Source organism: Rana temporaria, chromosome 6, assembly GCF_905171775.1.
Source record: "Rana temporaria chromosome 6, aRanTem1.1, whole genome shotgun sequence".
Taxonomy (NCBI): domain Eukaryota; kingdom Metazoa; phylum Chordata; class Amphibia; order Anura; family Ranidae; genus Rana; species Rana temporaria.
In genome coordinates, this window is record NC_053494.1 from 44,619,779 (window position 1) to 44,641,902 (window position 22,124).

The 22,124-nt window shown below is 42.8% G+C and overlaps 1 protein-coding gene across 1 annotated transcript in view; it reads left to right on the forward strand.

Annotated features, from left to right (window-relative positions):
- The window catches only part of BAIAP3 (BAI1 associated protein 3), a 368,143-nt gene that overhangs the window by 131,062 nt on the left and 214,957 nt on the right, over positions 1 to 22,124 (forward strand). The window lies entirely within an intron of this gene.

Consider the following 22,124-nt stretch of genomic DNA (forward strand, 5'->3'; position numbering starts at 1 on the left):
ATGTGTAGGAAAGTACCAACATCTGCATTTCAGCGCCAGCAGGTGTCAGAGATTGAAGAGGACCACTTTCTTGCTTTCTGCGGTGTGATATACCACTGTGTGAGCAGTTTGTAAGATGTTTCCTGAAATTTCGTGCTAAGTGAACATTTATGTGCCAGTATGCAGGCATTTTCCCATTGGGCGTCGTTGATTGTGAGCCCTAGGTCTTTTTCCCATCTGGGTTTGTGTTGAGTATGCTCCCCAGTATTCTGGGAATTCAGCCATGTGTAGGCTAAGGATGTCGTTTTCGACGTCGTAGATCTCATTAGGCAGATAGTTTCTAAGTGTGTTAGTTTCTGGTAATACATAGTTTTGTGTTTACTGTTGGTCAGGAAATCCCTTAGCTGTAGGTAGAACCAAAAGCCTGGGAACGAATTACCCAGATCGGCTTGGAGGTTCACAAGTGGTTTGATCTTGTTTCCTACCATGCAATGAGTGGCTAAGAGTTTCAGAGCGGGTTCAGGGGATGGAAGGTCCTTTGGTTCAGACCAGGTAAGAAATCTGGATTCCCCCCAATTAGGGTCAGGGGTCCTGGTATAGAGGCTAGATTATGCGAGCGGGCTACTGTATGCCAAATTTTTATGGTATTAGCTACCAGGGGGTGGGAAACATGTTTGGGAGTCCATCTCCCCTGATCTTAGCATTTATCTGATTCTGGTCATCCTCCAGACCCTGCACTTTCTGTTTCTCATCTTTGTCCCCAGCTTCTTCCTGGCAGAAGCACAATGTAAGGTGGGTGCACTGTGATGTAAGGGATGGTGGGGGGGGGGGGACTATTTACTTCTGCTGATGGGAAGCTCTTAACATTTAAGTAAAGGTGGGGGGGGGGGTGCTATGGAGTTGTAGTCCTACAGACAACCATAATCCTGTTGCATTCTGTAATGAAATTGAGTTTTACACCCCAAATTGAATATGAATCTAAAATACAAAGAGTTGTTTTCACAATGTTACAAAAAACGAGGTTTCAACAGTGGCTGCTAGCCCAATTGTGTATATGGAAAAAATAGGAAATTACTACCAAGGGCTTTTGAGCAGCAAGGAAAACAGAGAAGAAATAGAGCAACTTCTGAGCAAAAACGAACAATGAGGAAGTGAAAAGAGGAATGTCTGCAGGTAAAGGATGCTTATTATGGAAAAAAATGTTTTTCCTTTACAACCCCTTTAACTACTTGGGACCCGCGCTATAGTCAATTGACGGCTACAGCGCGGATCCCAAAATCCAAGTGGACGTCAATTGACGTCCACCCCTTTGGGCGGTCCCCGCGCGCTCCAGAGCGCGCAGCGGGGAAAATCTGTGTTGGCCATGTCCCTTGGACACAGCCAATTACAGATCGCCACGAACGGCCAATCAGAGTGGCCGTTTGCGATGCGATCTGTGCGGCCAATGAGAGATGATCTCATATGTAAACATATGAGATCATCTCTCATTGCCGTTTTACACAGAGACAGCGATCTGTGTCTCTTGTACATAGAGACACAGATTGGTCACCCCCCCCCAGTCACCCCCCTCCACCTACAGTTAGAACACTTTATAGGAAACATATTTAACCCCTTCATCACCCCCTAGTGTTAACCCCTTCAATGCCAGTCACATTTATACTGTAATTAGTGCATATTTATAGCACTGATCGCAGTATAAATGTGAATGGCGCCAAAAATGTGTCCGCCATAACGTCGCAGTCCCAATAAAAATCGCAGATCGCCGCCATTTCTAGTAAAAAAAATAAATAATAATTCTGTCCCCTATTTTGTAAGCGCTATAACTTTTGCGCAAACCAGTCGCTTATTGCGATTTTTTTTTTTTTTACCAAAAATATGTAGAAGAATACGCATCGGCCTAAACTGAGAAAAAAAATGTGTTTTTTTTTTTAAATTGGGATATTTATTATAGCAAGAAGTAAAAAATATTGTATTTTTTTCAAAATTGTCGCACTTTTTTGTTTATAGCGCAAAAAATAAAAACCGCACAGGCGATCAAATACCACCAAAAGAAAGCTCTACTTGTGGGGAAAAAAGGACGTCAATTTGGTTTGGGAGCCACGTCGCACGACCGCGCAATTGTTAGTTAAAGCGACGCAGTGCCGAAAGCTGAAATTTCACCTGGGCAGGAGGGGGGTATATGTGCCCAGTAAGCAAGTGGTTAAGTAAGCACATGCCTTCAGCCAAGTCAATCAATAAGCATAGGCTTATTCAGTATTTTCAATTTGGATCCATAGCCCCTAAAATTGCTGCAGACAAACCTGTTCTTTAAACTTCTTTCAGAAAAAGATTTAGAGCTGTCTTCTAGAACAAAAGCTTGTTCTCGCCTCTGTTCTTTCCAGCTATGTAATTTAGCATAGTGGGTAATTGCAGCATTCATGTCTAATAATATGTTGGATGGCAGAATGTAACTAAATAAACACGTTAAACGTATTACTCATCTTTTTTGAAATGCTTAGAAAAAAATATTTCTCGTCTATCACATTCCTATTTATATGGGAATATATGGCTTCAGGATCTCAGAGTAGTTATTAAAAAGTATGTCCTTTGTCACATAGAGCAAGGTTTTTTAAGACGTGTTTTCTTTTGAAAAGGTTTACATTTTCTTCTTTACTTAGAGCCCTTTCACACTGGGGCTGGGGCGGCGTTGGCGGTAAAGCCACTTAGCAGTGCTTTACCATAATTTTTGCAGACATATTCGGCCACTAGCGGGGCGCCTTTAACCCCCGCTGGCGGGCGAAAAAGGGTTAAAACTACCCGCAAAGCGCTGCTGCAGCGGCGCTTTGCCGGCGGTTTGGCCGCGCTGCCCATTCATTTCAATGGGCAAGAGCTGTGGAGGAGCGGTGTACACGCTGCTCCTTCAACGCACCAAAGATGCTACTTGCAGGACATTTTTTAACGTCCTGCAAGCACATTGCCTCAGTGTGAAAGCCCTCGGGCTTTCACACTGACACTGCAGGGGAGCCATTTTTCAGGCGCTATTTTTAGCCCAAAAACGCCTGAAAAACTCCCAAGTGAGAAATAGGTCTTAAAGAATTACAGAACATTGCTAGCATATAGCTTAAATGCACCTGTGCCCAGACCATGGACATTAACCACTTGCTTACTGGGCACATATACCCCCTTCCTGCCCAGGAAAATTTCCAGCTTTCATCGCTGTGGCACATTAAATGGCAATTGCGCAGTCTTGCAACATTGTACCCAAACAACATTTTTATAATTTCTTTCATACAAATAGAGCTTTCTTTTGGTAGCATTTAATGACCACTGAGTTTTTTATTTTTTGTTAAAGAACAAAAAAATACAGAAAATTTTGAAAAAAAAACATTTTTTTTTCATAGTTTGTTATAAAATTTGGTAAACGGGTAATATTTCTCCTTTACTGATGTGCACTGATGAGGTTTCACTGATGGGCACTGATAGGTACTGATAAAGTGGCACTGATGATACGGCACCGATGGGCACTGATAGGTGGCACTGATGAGGCTGCAATGATGGGCACTAATTAGGAGGCACTGATGAGGCTGCACTGATAGGTGGCACTGAGAGGTGGTACTGATAGGCAGCACTGATAGGCTACACTGATGGGTACTGATAGGTGGCTCTGATGAGCACTGATAGGCGGCATTGATGGGCACTGTTGGGCATTGGTAGGCGACACTGATAGGCAGCACTGATAGGTGGCACTGATTGGCACTAATAGGTGGCACTGGTGGGCACTGATTAGCAGTACTGTTGGGCCTTGATAGGAGGCACTGGTTAGCAGCATGGGTGGGCAATGATTAGGAACACTGGTGTGCAATGTTGGGACCGATGTTTCTGTAACAGAAGCCATTCACTGGTTTCTGATAACCGGCTTCTGTTTACTTCCGCGATCAGGTGTCAGCCACTGTGATCGACTCGACAATCATAGAGCGCGCTGCCCGCATGCCGCAGGGATGTCTATGAATGCCTTCCCTGCGCTGTATCCATCTTGGCTATAGTGCAGGTGGAAAGTGGTTAAACTATTCACATATTCTTAATGAGCCCCAATAAAGCTTTAAAACAAGCCATATCTGACCTCCCTAGCTTCTTTCAATGTGAAGTTATTCATTCTTTTTTTTGTAATTTCTTTATTTACTGTAGGTATAAGTTGCATTGTACAAACCAAGTCAAAGATAAGTGCATGATACCATTACATAAGCAAGCTGATATCATATACAGTTGAGCTCATAAGTTTACATACCCTGGCAGAATTTATGATTTCTTGGTCATTTTTCAGAGAATATGAATGATAACAATAAAACTTTTTTTTCACTCATGGTTGGTGTTTGCTTGAAGCCATTTATTATCAATCAACTGTGTTTTCTCTTTTTAAATCATAATCACAACAGAAACTACCCAAATGACCCTAATCAAAAGTTTACATACCCCAGCTCTTAATACCATGTATTGCCCACTTTACCATCAATGACAGCTTGAAGTCTTTTGTGGTATTTGTAGATGAGGCTCTTTATCTCCTCCGATGGTAAAGCTGCCCATTCCTCTTGGCAAAAAGCCTCCAGTTCCTGTAACTTCTTGGGCTGTCTTGCATGAACTGCATGTTTGAGATCTCCCCAGAGTGGCTCAATGATATTGAGGTCAGGAGACTGAGATGGCCACTCCAGAACCTTCACTTTATTCTGCTGTAGCCAATGACAGGTGAACTTGACCTTGTGTTTTGGATCATTGTCATGTTTGAATGTCCAAGTACGTCCCATACGCAGCTTCCTGGCTGATGAATGCAAATGTTTCTCCGGTATTTTATGATAACATGCTGCATTCAGCTTGCCATGAACTTTGACCAAATTTCCTGTGCCTTTGTAGCTCTCACATCCCCAAAACAAAACATCAGCGATCCACCTCCGTGTTTCACAGTAGGAATGTTGTACCTTTCATCATAGGCCTTGTTGACTCCAAATGTAGCGTTTATGGTTGTAGCCAAAAAGCTCAATTTTGATATTACTCCAAATGACTTTGTGCCAGAAGGTTTTTGGCTTGTCTCTGTGCTGTTTGGCGTATTGTAAGCTGGGTTACTTTGTAGCATTTGCGTAGTAATGGCTTTCTTCTGGTGACTCGACCATGCAGCCCATCTTTCAAGTGCCTCCTTATTGTGCATCTTGACAGCCACACCACATGTTTTCAGAGAGTCCTGTATTTCACTTGAAGTTATTTGTGGGTTTTTCTTTGCATTCCGAACAACTTTCCTGGCAGTTGTGGCTGAAATCTAAGTTGGTCTATTTGCCCATGGTTTGGTTTCAACAAAACCCCTCGTTTTCCACTTCTTGGTTAGACTTTGAACACTGCTGATTGGCATTCTCAATTCCTTGGATATCTTTTTATATCCCTCTCCTGTTTTATACAGTTCAACTACCTTTTCCCGCAGATCCTTTGACAATTCTTTTGCTTACCCCATGACTCAGAATACAGAAATATCAGTGCAGAACTGGATAAAAGATGCAAGGGTCTGTCAGGAGTCCAGAAACTCATTGAGCTTTTATACACAGACATTAATTACAAGCTAACAGATCACAGGTGAGGATGGTTACCTTTATTAGCAATTTAAACCCCTTTGTGTCAACTTGTGTGCATGTTATCAGGCCAAAATTACCAGGGTATGTATACTTTTAATCAGGGTTATTTGGGTAGTTTCTGTTATCATTATGATTTTAAAAGAGTAAAAACAGTTGATTAATAATAAATGGCTTCAGCCAAACACCAACCATGAGTGAAAGAAATGTTTTTGTGTTATCATTTATCGTCTCTGAAAAACGAGCAAGAAATCATAAATTCTGCCAGAGTATGTAAACTTATGAGCACAACTATCAGAACTACGAAGGCAGCTCAATTAATAGGAGTATATAAAATACAACACATTTTAATGTGTTTAATTATAAGCGAAATAGAGGGTGCAGTATTTTGTATCTCCAAATTTTCCAACCTATTAAGCAGTTATTCTTTCTTAATCCCTTAAAGGCACCTCCCAGTGGGTCTTAACCACTTACCCCCCGGACCATATTGCTGCCCAAAGACCAGAGTACTTTTTGCGATTCGGGACTGCGTCGCTTTAACAGACAATTGCGCGGTCGTGCGACGTGGCTCCCAAACAAAATTGGCGTCCTTTTTTTCCCACAAATAGAGCTTTCTTTTGGTGGTATTTGATCACCTCTGCGTTTTTTTTTTTTGCGCTATAAACAAAAATAGAACGACAATTTTGAAAAAAATGAATATTTTTTACTTTTTGCTGTAATAAATATCCCCCAAAAATATATAAAAAAACATTTTTTTTCCTCAGTTTAGGCCGATACGTATTCTTCTACATATTTTTCGTAAAAAAAATCGCAATAAGCGTTTATTGATTGGTTTGCGCAAAAGTTATAGCGTTTACAAAATAGGGGGTATTTTTATGGCATTTTTATTAATATTTTTTTTACTAGTAATGGCGGCGATCGGCGATTTTTTTTCGGTATTGCGACATTATGGCGGACACTTCGGACATTTTTGACACATTTTTGGGACCATTGGCATTTTTATAGCGATCAGTGCTATAAAAATGCATTAGATTACTATAAAAATGCCACTGGCAGTGAAGGGGTTAACACTAGGGGGCGGGGAAGGGGTTAAGTATGCCTGGGTGTGTTCTTACTGTGGGGGGGGGGGGTGGCCTCACTTGGGGAAACACTGATTTTCTGTTCATACATTGTATGAACAGAAAATCAGCATTTCCCCTGCTGACAGGAACGAGAGCTGTGTGTTTACACACACAGCTCCCGTTCCCCGCTCTGTACCGAGCGATCGCGTGTGCCCGGCGGCGATCGCGCCCGCCGGGCACACGCACGGGAGTCGGGGGCGAGCGGGGGGCGCGCGCGCGCGCCTCCGGCGGCGCGCGTGCGCCCCTAGTGGCGGCTAAAGGGTAGGACGTCCATTTACGTGGTCTCGCCTAGGAGAGCCACCTTGTGGACGTAAAATGACGGTGCGGCGACGGCAAGTAGTTAAAGCAGGCTGCAGCGTGGCTTTTATGTGACCACTGTGATTGGCTTTCACATAATCGGGAGCCTGTGCTGCTGGCTCCTGATTAGAAACTGTGACTGGGGACTGCTGGTAACAGCTTTGTCAGTATGCTGGGACCGAGCAGCAAGCAGTAAGCAACCGCAGGGCCTCTGTTCAGTGTTCCGCCTATCCACTCCCTCCAATCAGGAATCAGAGCTGTCAGCTCTGTGTAGGCTTCAGATCCCTACCCCCTGCTCCTAGATCCAAGAATAAATCCTTTCCTCGTTTAGTTTTCAGATCGATCTACAGAAGGAAATGCTGCAGATACACAACTGCAACTTATGTAGGAGGATTTGTTTCATCTCTGTGAATCACCTAATGCTGGTCACTTGACTGGCTATTTGTAAGGGTTTACAACTATTGTATTTTCCGGCGTATATAATGACCTTTTGGATGCAAAAAAATGCATCCAAAGTCGGGGGTCGTCTTATACGCCGATGACAGTCTCCGTGACTCCGTCAGGCTGCGGGCATCCATGATTTAAAAGCCGCGCCTCCTCCTGAGACTGTTCCGTGATAGGCGGAACACAAATTTTCCCAGCAGGGCCTCTGTTCAGTGTTCCGCCTATCACGGATGCCTTCTCATCCTCGGACGAGAGGACACCCGTGATTGGCGGAACACTGAACAGAGGCCCTGCTGGGAAAATTTGTGTTCCGCCTATCACGGAACAGTCTGAGGAGAAGGCGCGGCTTTTGAATCATGGATGCTCGCAGCCTGGAAGCCAGAATCTGCAAAAAAATAAGGTAGGGAGATCGTCTTGGCCGGCACAGTGGGGGCAAGTGATGGCACAGTGGGGGCAAGTGATGGTACAGTGGGGGCAAGTGATGGCACAGTTGAGGCATGTAATGTAATGGCACAGTGAGGCATGTAATGTAATGTAATGGCACAGTGAGGCATGTAATGGCACAGTGAGATTTGAAAAAAAAACTGTTTCTGTCAGTGGTTGTTCCTGTCAGTGGTTGTTTTTCCGGCTACCCCTCAGCTTCCAGAAAGACTAGTAGAAAGGGGTAGTCTTATATGGTGAGTATATCCCAAAACCAAAATTTTTCCTGGAAAAATAGGGGGTCGTCTTATACGCCCAGTCGTCTTATACACCGGCAAATACAGTACCTTAAAGCCCAATTTTCCTGCCATTGCATATATGCGTTACACGGTCAGCAAGAGGTCAAAGATCACTCTAGGGTCGGGGTTCAGTTATCAGTCTGCATGCCCACTAAAGCATTCCAATCTTGTGGTTTTGTGCATGTTTATGGGAAACACGCAAAAAAGCATGTCACGCTATTTGCACAAAAAATGTGCGTCATATGTCTTGGTGTGAATGAAGCCTTGTAGCTTAGGAACAGCAGCTAGATGTTTACACTAGAGGACTGGCAGGCTTCCAAGATTCTGGTGTGATAGAAAGAAAAGGAAAAAAGCTAATGTGACGTACACACGATCGGAAATTCCGACAAGAAAACTGTGAATTTTTTCTGACGGAATGTTGGCTCAAACTTGTGTTGCATACACACGGTCACACAAATCTTGTCAGAAATTCCGACCGTCAAGAACGCGGTGACGTACAAGACGTACAACGAGCCGAGATCAATGAAGTTCAATAGGCAGTTCAGCTATTTTGATTGATTCTGAGCATGCCTTTAGAGTCACTTTAACTATGTAACTGTGATTGGCTCACCCCAGTCTCCAGTCCCTCAATTAAACAAATTCAGATTGAAATAGATGTATATTCGAACTTCTCTTAGAAAACAGATTTTGTCTTGCATACATACAGCATACAATTGTCGGCCAACAAACACGAACGTAGTGATGTACTAGACGTACTACGTGGTTTTTCAGCGCTTGAGCTCCACCCTCTGCTAATATCGTGTTTTGTGAGCATTGATTCCGGGCAAGCGTGTTTGGATTTTGGACTTTTGTCTGATGAATTTGTGTACACAGGATCGGAAAATCTGACAACTGACCGTTGTCCACGGAAAATTTTAAAGCCTGTCATTCAACAAGCTACGAGTAAGGCCGCGTACAGACGAGCATACATGTACGATGAAACCGGTCCGCCGGACCGTTTTCACCGTACATGTATGCCCGGGGATTTCTGTATGGTGGCTGTACTCACCATCATACAGAAATCCGCGCGTAAACAATATGTGGGGCGTGTCCGCGCCGTCGCCGCGACGATGACACGGCGACGTGGGCGGCCCTGCCAGTTAAATGCTTCCACGCATGCGTCGAAGTCATTCGATGCATGCGAGGGATGGCGGGCGCTCGGACATGTACGGTAGGTCTGTACAGACGACCGAACATGTCCAAGCGGGCAGGATTTCAGCGGGCTGTTTTAAAACAAGTCCAGAAATATTTGCCCGCTGGGAAAAGGCCCGGCGGGCAAATGTTTGCTGGAATCCTGCCCGCTCAGGCCTACACACGACCGAACATGTCTGCTGAAACTGGTCCGCGGACCAGTTTCAGCAGACATGTTCGGTCGTCTGTACGGGGCCTAAGCATCACATGATGCGAAACATGTCAGCTCTTTTTTCCTAGTCCACTTCTTGTTTGACTGCATGAATTTTGGCTGTTTTTTCCATTAGATTTTTTGTTGTTTTTTCATGTTTTGAATAATAACATTGTTTTTTGAGGAGTGCAGCGATCCAGGATTTTTCTTTCATCCCATGCTAATTGAGCACAGCCAGCACCCTCTTGGTTTGTTGGGACGGAAGCAACGGGGATTAATTGTTTTTATAGAGCGGTATACTTTTCTTCATCCAACATTTGTCCTCGGAAAATCCAACAGCAATTGACTGATGGAGCGTACAAACGGTCGAATTTTAGGCCAACAGTCTGTCAACGCACAATTCTCGTTGGAAAATCCGATCGTGTGTACGAGGCTTAAGAAGGGAAGCGTGTAGGACTATATAATACCTTCCCCTCTATATAACAGAGCAAAGGCGATAACAGGGAACAATGCTAACTGAAAACCCATGCATGTTGGGCACAAGTGCTATTGCAGGTACAGGAAATTAAAGGTTATATAGTATGTCATTTTCCAAAATCTTTACATTTTTAAAAAAAAGCATATCACAAGAGTGGATCATGTCAAGTGTAACATTTGTGCTATCAATAGCAGAAGTGACTAATGACTTTTGGAGCAAAGTGTAGGGGTGGCCCACAGCAGCCAATCCAACCCCTCATTTTCCCTGTACAAGTACAAAAAAAAAAAAAAAATGACACCTGATTGGCTGTTTTATTTAATTAGTCAGTAACTATTTATAATTTGTAGCATTGATTTTTGGCAGAATCGTACTGAAAGTTTTGTGTCTATCTTTTTCTCTGTATAAATCTGATTATATCATTCTGAGAGCAGCTGAGATTATTTCTTTAATGCTCCTGCTATTTTTAGTTAGGATCCAAATTTGATCTTGCAGATTACAACTTCATATTCTATCTGTAGGACTTCTGTTTAGCTGTGACAAACTTCTACCATGTAGACTAGCTGCATGGTGCCGAGTTGCTGTTTCATTTTATACTGTAATTGGCTGCGCGTATCCTTTTATATACTCCTTATGTATATGACAGGGCAGACATATAAGGGTGTTAATTAAAGCATATGTCAAAGAAAAAAAAACATGCAGTAGATTTCTGAAACACATGCACAGCTCCCTACGTTTTATTCCTGTATCCCTTTTGCTGCCAGAGTTGTTTTTGTATTTTTATTCTCTTTAACCACTTGCTTACTGGGCACTTAAACCCCCCTCCTGCCCAGACCAATTTTCAGCTTTCAGCGCTGATGCATTTTGAATGACAATTGCGCGGTCATATAACACTGTACCCAAATAAATTTCCTGCCCCACAAATAGAGATTTCTTTTGGTGGTATTTGATCACCTCTGCAGTTTTATTTATTATTATTAAAAAAATTAAATACTGATTAAAATAAATTTATATTTTTTTATATTTTGTTGTAAAATTTTGCAAACGGGTAATTTTTCTCCTTCATTGATGTAAGCTGATAAGGCTGCACTGATGGGCACTGATGGGCTCCACTGATGGGCACTGAGTGGCTGCACTGATAGACACAGATGGGCTGCACTGATGGGCACCGATAAGGCGGCACTGGTGGGCACTGATAGGCGGCACTGGTGGGCACTGAGAGGTGGCACTAATGGATGGCACTGAAGGGCATTGATAGGTGGCACTGGTGGGCACTGGAAAGTGGCACTAAAAGGTGGCACTAATAGCTGGCAGTGATGGGCACTGATGGGTGGCAGTGATGGGCACTGATGGGTGGCAGTGATGGACACTGATGGGTGGCAGTAATGGGCACTGATGGGTGGCAGTAATGGGCACTTATGTGCACCACTGCTAGGTGGCACTGATGAGGCATTGATAGGTGGCACTGGTGGGCATTGATAGTTGGCACTTGTGGGCATTGATAGGTGGCACTCATGGGCATTGATAGGTGGCACAGGTGGGCACTTGCAGGGGGTACTGGCAGGGCTTACAGGCGGCACAGAGTTGGCAGAATTGCCTCCTTCCTCTTCGGGACCGATGTCCTTTCACATAAGCTGGTGATCGGCTGTCAGCGCGAGGAGAAAAAAAAGATTACCAGCTTTTATTTACATCACGTGATCAGCTGTCATTGGTTGACAGCTGATCACGTGATAAGGAGCCGGGACCGCCCCCTTACTTGGATCTGTGATCACCCAAGTCTTAGTGACTTGGGTGATCACAGAGCACGCTGCGTGCGCCCTGCAGGGGCACAAGGGAAGAATGTCTATTGACGTCTTTCCGGCATTTGGGGTCCGCGCTGTAGCCGCCATTCGGCTACAGCGAGGGCGCCAAGTGGTTAAAGTGTAATTTTACCTTTAAAATGGCTGTAAACACATAACAAAAAGTGGTTTAGACTATGTAAATGAGGAAATAAAATATTGTCCCTTTACTAATTGTGCTGCAATATAGGTGATGTAAAAAAAAAAGCAGCAATTTAAAACTAGCAGAAATATCACATTTAAACCTGTTTCAAACAAACACTTTTTATATAAACTGATTAAGTCAGACATATGGTTTTAGTAAACCTAATTTGTTAAACCACGTATTGCAGTAACATTAAATTTAAATCACATACTGTATTATTATTAAAACTTCTATTAATGAATACACATATAGTATTGAAAACTTTGTCTTCAACAAATTAAAACTTCTATTAAAATGTGTTATTCCACACTGCTAATATTACTTGCTCCAGAATAAATCTAATTATGGACCATGTCTTATAACGTAGCCAGTTTTCTTCAGAAGTATAGTATAAGGCCGCAGGACTTCGGCAGATCTAGTATGGTCACATTTATAGCAAATTGAGGTCCAGTCAATTGAATTTTTATGTAGTCGGTTCTACCTTGAATTCGGCACTGTTTTTCATTTGTGACAGAAATATGTGTCTATCTGATTGGAGCTAAATCTCTATGTTTTTAGTCTCCTTTCACCTTATTTAAAGTGTTGATATTGACAAATATAAAATAATGGCAGCCATGTGTGTAGTAAATTGTTGTTAATTAAATGCCTGCTTTCTCTGCATACATTTATATTTTCCTTCAAATAAAGCACAGACAATTTGGATGTAAGGAATTGACGAGCACAGTTACCATGGAGACCAGATGGCAACATACAGAGAGGAAAGGATTTCCTGCTCCCTGCTGATTCTCAGAATTATATATTAATATTTTGCCTTTTACACAGGTCTGATTAGCACTGGTATGCAGGAACAGCTACACGTGCGATTTTTCATCTGAGAGGTTCCAAAAATATCTTTCAGATAAGGCTCTTGTACATGCTACTGTTTGAGATTTTTGGCTCATTGTTGAGAAATCATTTGTATGAGATTTGTAATACTCCTAAGGTATAATGCCTCGTACACACGATCGTGTTTCCCGGTGGACTTTTTTACTGCCAGGAAAGCCAAGAACCAGCTTGGCAGCTTTTTCCCCCTACACACGGACGGTTTTCCTGGCAGCAGGAAAACTGCCATGGGAGCTCTGGCCGGGAAACCCAGCCGTGTGTATGCTCCCTCGCAGGCTTTCCCCATAGGAAAATTGCCAGGTTAAAAACCACCGGGAATCCCGGCAGGGAAAAAGGAAACATGTTCTCTTGGTTTTCCTGTTGGGAAAACTGCCATGGAGCATACACACGCCCAGTTTTCCCGGCCAAAAGCTGTCATGGCAGTTTTTCCGATGGGAAAACTGGTCGTGTGAACGAGGCTTAAAGGTTTTCTTTGAGTAATATAAAGAAAGATTATGCAGCTGTTGACCATTGCTTGGTAAGGCTATGAGGGTGCCATGTAGAAAGTATCTTTCCGTGCTGCACCTTTTTTTTTTACCCAATTTGACAAATGTGCCTGTTAGAAAATATGGCAGTGCCTTTGCCACTTTCTAGGAAACAAAGTGCTTGCTTCAGAACTACTTGTCCTGGCATCAACAGAGCTACTAGGGAAGGTCTGGATCCAGGGTGTGGGCAGTAATGATGGATTTGGATATATGGCAGAAAATGTTCTGCAATCGTTCTACCTGAAGATAGCATGCTCCCACACCATGATGTAAAAAGAAGGTGAGGTCAGACCTCTGCAAGGAGGATCACCAAACTGCCCTGTGCTGTTTGCCACACCCTTGCCTAACTATAATGGTATACATTCCCTTTTAGTCCACCTAGGGAGCAGTCCAGAAACCAGTCAGACAACTGCACTGAAATCAAAAAAAATACATTAGTCTCGTGATTCAGAAGAAAATAAAAAATGACGTCACCAAAAGAAGGAATATGGCTTTGAAAAGGAAAAAAAATCCAGAAATCATGCCACATGTGTGATTATAGAGGAAATACTTATACTTTCTGTGATTAGACTAATGGTACACATAGACATGACATTACAGTTTTTATTGAGTCTGGGTGACTGTCACAGGCATATATATTTTGTCACTCTGCAAAGGAGTAATGGGCTCTGCTGCAGATGGTTCCTTGGCTGCATCCCTCAGTAACACCAAGACTGGCAACAGCTCAGCAGTACTCTGCAATAGCAATACCCAATCTTTTTGGCACCAGGGGCTTTTGGTGTAGCCAATTTCTGGAGGGACTGGGGGGGGTCTGGCAGATGGGGAAGGCAATTTGCAGAGTCTCACAATCCTGTAAGGGAGCACTGTGATGTAAAGGGGACTGCACTGTGATGGTTAACAGTGCCCCTTGCAGTTATTGCCACCCAACATCACAGTTCCCTTTGCAGTCATTGTCCCCATCATAGTCCTCCTTGCAGTCATGCCCCCCATCACAATCCTTCTTGCAGTCATGCCCCCATCCCAGTTCTCCCTGCAGTCATGCCCCCATCACAGTTCACCCTGCAGTCATGCAAGCCCCTCCCCACCACCATCACAGTCTTACCTACAATCATGCCCCCCATCACAGTCATCTGTGCACAGTGCCCGTTTTAATCTCTGCCTCCCCTGCAGTGTTTTACCCCTGGCAAGGCAGAGGCAGTTAGCAGACTGTGTGTTCTCTCCTGTCTCCCGCTGATGTCAGCCTATTAGCAAGGTAGGGGAAGTTCTGTACATGGAGCTGTTATTAGTGAGCAATTTCAGTACCAGACAAAACACCAGACAAGGGCCATGTTTATGCTTTAAAAACGATCCTAACAAACTGCATACATACTATGCAATGGCTATACAATGTTTGTGGCTATTGTCTCTGAAATAATACACTTTATAGTTTTTTTTTTTTATGATAACGTCTGCCTTGTTTCTCCCTCTTACGTTGCGGCCTAATCAAACTACATACATGCTCTCCAGCCATTGTTCTCTATGTGTAGCTGTTGACTCTTAAAGCATAACTAAAGGCAAAACTTTTTTGGGGGTTTTGGATAGAGGGGAGATGGAGTTGAACACCTGTCAGTTTTTAATGCTGTCTGTGTCCCCATTAGGGGAAATTACCCTCTCTTTGTCCTGTTTATCTTTATCAGTGAAAGTAAAACAAACTTCCAAATTTTGGGTTGTCCCTAGAAAAGTAATACATGGGAAATCTTGCAATGGGCACACTAGTTCTAGTGACCTGGGGGCCCTGTATTTGCTATGGGAAAGGAAGTGAAGGTAAATCTCCCCAATGGGACAAAAATGGCAAGAATAAATACTGCAGGGGTCATAACTCTCCGTTACTATCCAAAATGAAAAAAAAAATGTTTTTCCTATAGTTCTACTCTAAATAATATACTTTTTTTTTCAGAATATAAATTGCCTTGTCTCTAGTTTACAAACTATACTATAAAGCTGTTTTGTCACTGACCAGTTAGTACAAAGTTAAGGGGTTTAGCATTATTTTATAGGAACATACATTCCTCTAGCTTTTAGATCTGTTATGCTAGTTCCATCAGTCAATCCAGGCCTATTACCACTGGATAAAAAAGAAAACGTATTGTGCCACTTGTATGAAAAAGCCCTGAAGGCATGTTTACAGATGCAGTTTTTACCATGTTTTTACCACCCCCCTAAGCTGCAAAGGCAGTCAGACATGCCTTTGCAGCCATGGCTGTGATGCTTTTCAGCCTGCTGTGGATCTCCAATAGTTCCCTTCACTCAGATTAACTAGCAGACACTTGTAGCTAGGAGAGCATACAGTATTTGATTTGTTCTTTTTGAGCATACAATTTTTTCTTTTTTTTTTTTTTACAATTTTGATACATCTGTTTCTCATTTACCAAAGCACATTACTTTTGTGTAACTATTTAAGAGAAACCTGCTATGATTGCAACAAGACAGGTGCCGTCATTGACCACAGTTGAGGGTTTTTATCCTGATCGTTGCTAAACTCACAACAGTAAAATCAATGTGCATTAAAGCATGCTTGTTATACTTACTGTGGGACCTACGGGGTGAAATTTTCTGCTTTGTGTAAAAAGGCTGTTTAATCCTATATTCTCTGATCCTCTCTTTTTTTTACCGTCCCCTGATTATCTCCTGAAAACACGGAGGCTATAGTCAGACTGTACATGCTCAGTTTGGTGTGTATTGCTAGAGAGTTTTTTTTTTCTTGGGAGAGTGCAAGTGATCAGCACAGGGCCAATCAGCATTGTCCAGACAGAGGGTCTTGCAGTCTGATAGGACAGTCAGACAAGTATAAGGACAAGGATAAGGATGACAACACACGTTGGTACACATGGTAAACAGCAATAGCAGTGCCCATATTTCTATAGTGACAGATTTCTTAGAAGATTGTAATACTCATTTTGATGCACTGTGCATGCCTAAAACAAACCTAACTTAACCTAATCTGTGTACTTCAAATTAGGGTTACCACTTTTTTAAGACAGTGTACAAGTGCTGGTACTTTTTTCAAGTACTCGCCTATACCAATCACCGAAGCTTTTGTTTATTGTCATGTGACAGTGGTAATAATATACAGCACTGATGGGCACTGATAATGCGTGGACCGTGTCTGTAGTTTTTTTGTTTGTGTTTTTACAATTTTTATGTATTTTACATTTTTTTTTTTACAATGCTTTCTTTTTTGGTGGACATGGGGGGGGGGGGGGGGGGGGGTGGACAGTCTCAGTGTTTTTTTAATTTTTTACAATTTTAACTTTTAAATATATATATATTTTTTATTAGCCCTGTTGAGGGGTGGCTTAGGCGAGATATCAGGGGTCTTAACAGACCCCTGATATCTCCCCTTTGAGACAGAGAAAGGGACTAAGGACACAGATTCCCCAGTCCCATTCTCTGCAGCCTCAGCTGCACTGAAGATGAATGGAGAGGAGACAGAGGGTCCTCTCTATTCATAAATGGAAACATCGTAAACAGTCAGTGATCACTCACTCTGTGCATTCAGAAAAGGAAGGGCCGGTAAATGACAGATTTACCGACTCCTTTTTTTGCTTTTCATCCTAACAGATCCGGGGGGACAGGAGGAGGACAGAGGGGGACCGGAGGAGCACAGAGGACACGAAGGGGGACTGGAGGAGCACAGTGGACACAGAGGGGGACTGGAGGAACACTGAGGTGGACCGGAGGACACGAAGGGGGACTGGAGGAGCAAGGAGGATGCTGAGGGGGACTGAGGGAGAACTGGAGGAGTACAGAGAGGGGGACCAGGGGAGCACAGAAAGGGGGACCGGAGGAGCACAGAGAGGGGGACCGGAGGAGCATGGAGGAGGAAACAGGGGACAATGGGGGATAACTGATGCGGCGGCAGGGGCAGTTACAGTCACCAATCTCCCTGTATAGATTTCAATAAAGCAGCTGAAAGCCGTGGGGGGAGAGAAGGAGAAGTGTCTGTGAGCTGCTTCATTTAAATCCATACAGGGAAATTGGTGATTGTACTCCCATGGCAAACTACTTCACTCCATCCTCTCAATATAAAAATAGAAGAATTGTCCCTATGCCAAGGCTTGCTAAAACCTTACCAAAAGCTTATTTAAAGCTACAGCGCGCAATTAAAAATGTATTCAGTACTCCCAGATTTAAGCTGAATGGTGCCTTAAAGTCAAACTCCATTGACCCTGTCCATGATCCTCTTCATCTGATGATGAGTTGAGTGATGCCCAGAATCATTCAGTCCACTGTCTCTAAACCCAGGACATCAATGACATGAACATCATGGGAATGTTTTCAAGCCTGGGCTTACAGAGGAATGATGCAGAGTACAGTGCCCATGTCATCTCATGAATGCAGTCCTCTGCATCAATGAGGACTGCCCATCGCTGTCACAGGAGACACAGGATCCCGGGATATCACGTGACTGGACCAAAGGCAACTCCAAAAAATGTACATGTAAAAAAACATTTTTAAAAAGGGACGCAAGGGGGGTTGAGCTTCAAGTGCTTTAAGAAAGGTCCTTGAAGCTTGTAAAATTCTTTGTAAATGCTTGCTGTGCATAATGCTCCTCAATCAGCTAAGGTTAGTTTGGAAGACACAAAATATTGCTGTCACTTCTTATCTTGGGGTTTAAATCCAACAACTCCGCAAGGGCAAGAATTTGTCAAGTATCTTTAGATGTAATTTTCTTTTGTTTTTTGATCATTTGGTAACTGGTAAACCTTCTAGCAGCAATTGTGTCCTGTTTGTCTAATTTAACATCTTAATAGAAGGATGAGCAGCTTGAAGCCTTACCAGCAGGATGCATGTATATGCAGGCTCTTTATTCATATATAGACACTCTTCAAGGAGTGACAAGGAACACTCTGCAGTGCACAGTTTGTCATTAAGTCTTTTCTATTTGTCCATCAATTTGGCACATGGCACGGCTCTCGGACAATCATACACAGTGGGAGCACCTCAGATAAAATGTAATTCCTACGTGTTACTATGAATCTCTATGGCAAATTATTATAATTAAGTAAATGCAAAGAATTTGCTTGAAAATTGGCATGTCAGAAGCAGCAGCGTACTCTCTGCAAATAAGAGAAGCTGATTACATAATAAAAAGCTAGCCGACAAGGAAAAAACAACTTTTAAACACCCTAGGTGAAAAGCTGCTTAAAATGTTTTGTACAGCAAATGTCACAGCACAGGCAGAATTAACTAACATATTAACAAATAATATGTACAAACAATCTTTCTGTTTAAATGCTAGTGTTAAACTAGAGCTGCGCGATTCTGGCTAAAATGAGAATCACAATTGTTTTGCTTAGAAGATGGATCACGATTCACTCACGATTCTCGCGGCGTAACATCATCATTCACATTAAAATTGGTCTAACCTTACTTTTTTTTTTATTCATTGAAATTTATTTTTTCCCCCCAAAAAATGCATTTGAAAGACCGCTGGGCAAATACAGTGTGACATAAAATATTGCAGCAAATGCCATATTGGGCCAGATTCACAGATATCTGCGGCGGCGTAACGTATCCCCTTTACGTTACACCACCGCAAGTTTTCAGCGCAAGTGCCTGATTCACCAAGCACTTGCGTGTAAACTTACGGCGGTGTAACGTAAAGCCGTCCGGCGCAAGCCCGCCTAATTCAAATGGGGCGTGTACCATTTAAATTAGGCGCGTTCCCGCGCCGAACGTTCTGCGCATGCTCCGTGTGAAAATTTCCCGACGTGCTTTGCGCAAAATTACGGCGCCCCAACGTCTTTTTTGAACGACGACGTGCGTTACGTCGCTTCGTATTCCCGGACGTCTTACACAAAAATAAATAAATTTATAATTCGACGCTGGAACGACGGCAATACTTTAACATAGTTGTTCTAAATGTAAGCCATGAAAAAGCAGGCTTATGTTTGCGAAGGGGACAAACCGACTAGCAACGACGTAAGAGCACCATCCCATATGCATCCGCCGTGAGAGCCAATGGGCACCATCCCATATAAAGGATAAAGACCAAAGCTCCTGGTTCCCACTTGGACTTCCAATCCACTGCAAACTGTCATCATCCCCCACTACACCCACTTTTTAGTTCCAATGAGTATAACAAGCATGCTTTACTGCATATTCAGACTGATTTTACTGTTGTGGGTTTAGTAACTCTTTCATACTTACCTTAGCGTGATCTCAATCCAGCGCTGTCTGCAGCGGCTCTCTCCTCCCTCTCTGTTCACAGAGGCAGCAGTGGGAGTCAGTGGCTCCTGCTCCTGTCAATCAAAGTGGGGGACCGGGCTAAGACACACAGTCAATAGATGCACACAGCCCAGCTCAGTAGCAACCCTGCAGGTGCACCCAATAGTGTCTTTTTGTGGTGGCACACAGAGAAGAGGAGGAGACCAGAGCACCGTAGGGGAGCTGAGAAGCTGAGAAGAGGAAGATCGAGACTGCTCTGTGCAATACTATTGCACAGAGTAGCTAAGTATAACATGTTTATTGTTTTAACAAAAAAAAATACAAAATTAACAGATTATTACAATTAAAATATTATACATTTGAATATTTCCATTTTCCACTTTTTACATGCCATGTCTGTGTTCTGTTTCTCTCATATTTAATCATGTCAGAAGAATGCCTTTGACAGGACTACAAAATGACAATGTCAGTGACAGGAAAGAGTGTTTTTGCTCATGTCATTGGATTCCAGCCATGCTTTTCACATTCAGCAGCATTAAAGGATTCTAGCAATATTTCAACAAAAATTAAATTAGAAGAACAGATGGGGGAGACTTGGTTAGTAGACGCTATGGATTATTTTTTTGTATTTTTTTTTTTTTGTCAAAAAAGTATCAGCTAGAGGACAATAGTTCTATTTTAGTGCCGAGCTACGCTCTCTTGCCTGAGTGACCTCCAAGCTAGTTTGATATCCACCCGAGAGTCTTCCAGCAAAAGCATCAACATTGTGCTTTTTGCTAAACCCTGTAATTCAATATAGGCATTTTTGACAGGCAATAAAGGTCAAAGTAAACGACAGCAACAAACGTTGCATAGCAACAGTGTGGCTTATGACAAAAAGAGATAAAAAAGAAAAGTGGGGTAACCTTTGCCTTAGTTTGCTGGAAGATTGGAGATCTCTGATCAAAAATGATTTCTTGTCATGGAAAGGTGGATGCCAAAAAAATAATAATGTAAATACCACTGCAGTTTAGGTTCCACACCTATTTGATATATGTACGGAAATAAAAATGTTAAAGTGTAAGAGAGTTACTGACACTAATCATATAAAAGTACCCACACCTCTAAAGGAAATTATTTGTCACCTTCTGTTGTAAAGGCAATACAAAATTTGGTAGCTGCATTCTCTGTGACGGGACAATGTATAACATGCTTTCTGCCTTTACTAAAAGAGTATAGAATGGTTAGAGCGAGTATAGAGTGGTTGTAAGGATTACATTTTTTTCCAAAATAATAAACATGTTGTACTTTCCTGCTCTGTGCAATGGAATTGGCTGCAAACCTCTTCTTGTGGAGTCTCCGCTGGCACTGTTGGCTTTTTCTCTTCAGTGTCTGCCACCATAGTAAGCTGCTTGTTATTGGGGCAGACATTGTCCATAGACACACACACAGCCAGGCTATCAGGGGGGTACAGGCAGTAATCATGTAAGGGGCCCGAGCGTCCCAAGGGCCCAGCTACCCCCCTGTGCTGCCTCTGTATATTTGGACTTTATTTTATCTTCTTCTCTTTGGATGGGACACCTGAAGGCAGAAGCTGACAAGCTGGCACGATTGAGTTGTATTGTGAAAAATGGATGAGGATGACTCTGGATGGAGATGAGTTACATTGTGGAGAGCCTCTTCACTATGTAACTTATCCTCACCCAGAGTCATACTCATCCATTTTTACAATGCAACTCAATCATCTTCAGCCCCACCCAGCATCTACTCCATCCCTCCAGTCTTCCCAATGCATCCCCATCCACGCTCAGCGTAAAGGATAGGTGATGCTGGGCGTGGATGAGAATGCATTGTCAGGCCCTGGTAAGTCAAGGCCTAATGCTGTGTAAGGGGCCCCAAAATGTCTGTTGGTTGCCCTGCACACAACCTGCTGTCTGCTCACATGATTTGACTGCAGCAGGAGCCAATGGCTCCCACTGTTGTCTCTCTGTCCTGTAAATGCAGGAGAGAGCTGCTACAGACTGGGAAAGTGCTGGATTGAGTGTATGGGGGGAGCATTACTGTTACTGGGACATTTTTGTCCTTGATGCAGGGATTGCAGGAAAAAATGTCTAGCCTTTAGAACCACTTAATATTCCTGCAGCTTAGTCACTATGTTCAGTTTGAGTACCTAATCACGCAGGGTAAATTTTAAAACAGAATTTTTACTTGCGTTTAATTGGATAAGTGAAACTTACCTAGATTTGTATTATTCTTTGTGCTTCAAGTAACAATTCTCTATTGCTTTAGCAACCTTAGCATGTTTCAGGGTGAGATATTTTGGACATCCTGATAGCTGTTGCCCCACTGACAAAAAAAAAGGACAAACTTGGTAAATGGCTATATTTTGTGATTTAAAATGAAAGTCTACTTTTTTAGGGATAAAAATTTCAGTCAACTGTATTGATTACAAAGATTTTGTAAAACGGCATATTTGTAAATTTCTCTGTCTTAGGCCTCGTACACACGACCGAACATGTCCGCTGAAACTGGTCCGCTGACA